At 33.2% G+C, this 4,033-nt stretch overlaps 1 long non-coding RNA gene across 2 annotated transcripts; it reads right to left on the bottom strand.

Moving 5' to 3' along the window:
• Positions 1–1,604: 1,604 nt before the first annotated feature.
• On the bottom strand, positions 1,605–2,804 carry LOC110007072 (uncharacterized). 2 transcript variants are annotated; one of them, XR_002280600.2, is made up of 3 exons: positions 2,534–2,804; positions 2,290–2,325; positions 1,605–1,846 (listed from the first exon to the last, which is right to left on the bottom strand). It is a non-coding gene; the product is annotated as an uncharacterized LOC110007072 (long non-coding RNA). The 2 variants fall into 2 exon arrangements; XR_016046847.1 differs by having other exon boundaries at positions 2,290–2,804.
• Between the last annotated feature and the right edge of the window lie 1,229 nt (positions 2,805–4,033).

The raw sequence follows: 4,033 nt of genomic DNA, 5'->3' as shown, positions 1-4,033 counted from the left end.
TCATATTCATGTATCTTAATGTCGCAATAATCAATTAAAGGGTTTTTCAACATCAAAATAACTTTTTCCTATGGATTTTTGAGATGCAACCTAATTCTATATTTTGAAGTTGCTACCTAATATAAACTTTTTTCCAAAAGAGATATACAAATGATGGAAGATCATTGAAATAAGATACTAAATAATTGTAATATTTTGCATATCATCGTTATCTCTTCTTTAGGCAAAGTGATTTCGAATTCGACTTTGAGAAAAGATCAATTTTAGAGTTTTGAATGAAATTTTAATCTCAACACTTTTACGGTGTGTTGTAGTTCTCTTATCGCTTGCAATGATTTAATAAAGCAGCCATCATGTCAGCCCCAACCTTTGCAAATTTAACGGAATTGAATAAGAATTCTTACAAAACTCTTGGTGGTGAGGTTTGGCAATCAAAATTTATGTTATAAAATTTGGGGAAGCTTTACAGGCAACTCGACCCGCATATACAATATCTGTAACCCCTGGTATCAGTCATCCGATATGAATGGATAGCTAGAATTGTTCGTATTATGATGTTATCCAAAAAAAAATTTGGATTTTATGACACATTTTTTAGTGAAATTTTGAGCATTCCTTTTATTATTGGAGCACTTCTATAAAAAATAAAATAAATATTTTTAATAAAAATAAATGACCAAAAAGCCTTTGTAAGTTTTAAGGGTATTCTGATAATTTTTTATTGCCAAAAAATTTATTTTTATCATGTACAACCTATTTTACATAAAAAAAGATACACCAGTCTATTTGTGACCCGGATGCAAGTGTCAGAGAAATGAACCCCAAAATGACATTTGGACACCGCACATCCATACAATAGATAGTTGTCTATGTATATGTACATGCTTAATATGCACATCACTACATAGATAGAAATTCATATATAGTTCACATTTGCATTTACATTTTCAACAATTCATATGTCATAACAATAGCAAAGCTTCGAAGAAAAATTGAACTAAATTAATAATCCAAAAAATAATATTTTGTAAAAGTGTGGTTTGCATAAGGTTGCAACCTTAAATAATCAAAGTAAGGTGAGCCTCCAAATTTTGTCGTGAGATGTACGATTGGGATAAATTTTTTTAAGATGGTGTGAGAATCTATTTTTATCTTTAATTATACAATTTTAAACTCCAAAATAGTTCTAATCAAGCAAATCTATAAACGCTTGAAAATCTTGAAAATGGATGGTCCAGATAATGTGATGCAAGATATAGTATTTTTAGGACTTAAAATCTCTTATTTTCCTCCATATCTATACATCTCGATGTCGAGATGATCAATTCGATGTTTTTCCAAAATGAAAACAAACTTTTTCGAAAAAATTTAGAGGTGCATCTTAATTCTACATTTTAAAGAGTCGACCTTATTTAATCTTTGTCCTTTTGTAAATCAAAATATTATTAATCAAAATTTTATTATACACCACTGTTGTGCCATAAGAACATGGAAAATCTAAAAACCGTTATCTAATTGTTAATTCAAAATATAGCACCTTATTGCGTGATAATTAAATAGGTTTTAATGTATTGATCCATAACCATATGATCACACTCAATCGAAAAATAAATTTTTTTATTTTTTATTCTAAACTACTTTTATTATTCTAAAATATTGTTATATTTTTTTTAAAATATTATTCATTAAAAAATGGTGTCTACAAACAAAAAAAAGCCATAAAACCGAAATATGTCCAAAATGGGAGATGCCATTAGACACTCCGTAGCAGATTTAGAAGGCTCAACATGTTTGTCCATGTCCACCAAATGTCAGACACCCGCATCCATGTTTCATGTGTGCATCCCTGCTAGATATATACACACCCCAAATTTCACTATAAAGTGATTTACACAATAAAAATGATAATAAAACATTATGAGTAGTCTGATCAAGATATTCACTCGACATATAACTAAGCGATCCAGCTATCCATTCAGATATTGCAGCTAAAATAAATGGTTGTGAATCTTATGTGTGTAGCGCCACATGTAAAGCTTACCCTATATTTATGTCATAAACAGTAATCTGAGCTGTCTGTCTCAAAGAGCACATAGAAATTTGACATCTTTTGGTTTAAGAAAACACACAAACACATGGGAGACGCGCAGGAAGTGTATGTGTATGCATGCATCAAAGATTGGGGCTATTCATGAATGTGCATCTGTGCACACACATGCGGTGAGGAAAACAAATAGGGGTTGGTTAAAATTTTAGTATTAAGAGAACAGCAAGTAGCATTAATATTACCTATGACGGCTGTTTCTTTGATGTTGATCCCAGGACCTGCAATTTCCAATTGTAGTGCCCTAATCAGTACTTAACAGCTCAACAACTAAGATTTTAAACGATTAAAAACTCGGGATCTTCAAGACAATGGTCAAAAAAAATTTCCCTTGCAAATATGCCTCCTCAAGCATTAACTATTTATACGCATAAAATTGAAGCTAGATATACATTGTAACAACGTATTATGAAATGGACATGAACACACCACCCACACGCCACAAAGCGCATCAACCTAATATCATATATAATGATAAGTTGTGCCATGTGTTGCAGAACAATAGTTTGGTTTTGTTCCTTTCCCAGCGTCCCTAATTTTTTTTTTTTTTTTGCGACGAATCCAGCTTTTAATGACAAAATTAAACGTATTGATATTGAATATCACTTTGTTTGTGGTATGATAGAAGATACATAATTTTATTGCAGAAAATTCATATTGATGACAATCTAGCATATATATTGACTAAGCCATTGGGAGAGAGAAGTTCACTTGGTGTAGAACTTCCTCGGAGATTATGGTTACTTGATGATTAGTAATTAGTAGGCAGCAATTCTTAGAGCGGACTAGTTAGAATGAAAACATGTCTTCAAGTTAGTGAACGTTAAGTAAAAAAAGTTATGGTTTTAAGAAACTTTATATAATTGATGAGTACAATGTGCAACAACAGTTTTATGTGATCATCGCATACTAATGAAGCTGAAGGTCAAGTTTTATAGGACGGCTGTGAGACCAACTTTACTTTATGGGTGGAATCAGTGTTTTAAAAAACGGCGAGTCAAACCGGACTCGCCCGGTTCGACTCGGAAACACGCGTGCCCGTGCCGGTTCCAACCAAAAATCGGGAACCGCCCAATTCTAGAGTGGAACCGTCGGCTCCCATCCGGTTCTATCCGGTTCAGCCCGGTTCTATAGTGGAACCGCCGGTTCCCATCCGGTTCAGGCCGGTTCACACACGTAACGCATGACATGCACGTGCGAGCGTGCCCCATGCACACTCCCACCTGCACACGTGTGTCCAAGCGCACATGCGAGCGTACCCACGCACACTCCCACGTGCACACATGTGTCCAAGCGCACGTGCGAGCGTGCCCCACGCACACTCACACACGCACACATGTGTCCAAGCGCACGTGCGAGCATGCCCCCACGCACACTCACATGTGCACACATATGTCTAAGCGCACATGCGAGGTTGCCCTAATGTTCTTATATATATTTTATATTTCATATTGTATAAGTATTTATATACCAAATTTGAATACTCATCTTTCGATATGGGATAATTTCCAAACATCATTAAATGAAAAGGCAATGTAAATATAGTCTATTAATCAGCAATTTATAGTCACATGTAGTTAGATGGCTTGATGGTTATAACTTTGGTTGGGCATGTGTTGCATTTTTGTTGTGTATATAGTGATTGGTATAAATATAAATATTTTTGTTGTATTCGAATCCCTTTGAGCATGTGTTGCATTTTTGTTGTATATATAGTGGTTGGTATAAATATAAATATTTTTGTTGTGTATATAGTGGTTGGTATAAATATAAATATTTTTGTAAATAATATAAAAGACATAAGAAAATGAAAAATAAAAAAAATTAATTTTTGTTCTATATAGTGGTATAATTATTTTTGTAAATAATATGAAAGGTATAAAAAAAATAAAAATAAAAAGTTTATTCTATTTGAAATCTCCATCTTTC

Source organism: Amborella trichopoda, chromosome 13 (genome assembly GCF_054954075.1).
Source record: "Amborella trichopoda isolate Santa Cruz 75 chromosome 13, AtrichopodaSantaCruz75HAP2 v2.0, whole genome shotgun sequence".
Taxonomy (NCBI): Eukaryota; Viridiplantae; Streptophyta; class Magnoliopsida; order Amborellales; family Amborellaceae; genus Amborella; species Amborella trichopoda.
The sequence above is the reverse complement of the archived record's forward strand: the minus strand, read 5'-3'. Positions and strand labels throughout refer to the sequence as shown.